The sequence below is a fragment of the Calidris pugnax genome, unplaced genomic scaffold, assembly GCF_001431845.1.
Source record: "Calidris pugnax isolate Ruff unplaced genomic scaffold, ASM143184v1 scaffold324, whole genome shotgun sequence".
Lineage (NCBI taxonomy): Eukaryota > Metazoa > Chordata > Aves > Charadriiformes > Scolopacidae > Calidris > Calidris pugnax.
The window spans coordinates 643,882-644,321 of NW_015091153.1; positions in this window are offsets into that span (position 1 = coordinate 643,882).

Sequence of the window (440 nt, forward strand, 5' to 3'; positions counted from 1 at the left end):
CGAATCTTGGTGATTTGAGGTGATTTTTTGGGGGGGTTGTTTTTAATGAGCTGAGTTCCTTCGTGCGGTCGTAAAAATGAAGTGTCCGAAGTGAGAGGTTGCAGCGAGTGGTCACTTCCAGTGGGAAGGAAAAAGTGGGGGGCGAGGGGCACAAATCCCACTCGCGAGGGGAAAAAAACGGGGAAAATCGCTATGTTGGAGTGCGAAACCATAATAAAAAAAATAATAAAGAAAATACAAAGGTGGATGGTTATTATTTTTTTTTTACAGGCATGCACAAAAGGGAGTACATACTTTCTGTCTCACTTTGCCTCTCTTTTCGTCCAAAGTAGCTCTCTTTAAGCAATGGTTCTACTTTATTCCCTTGGAAGGATTCTTTCCCTGTTATTTCCAGCCGTGGATTTTCAGTGGTTGGTTTGAAAGGAAGCAAGAGGGGAAGA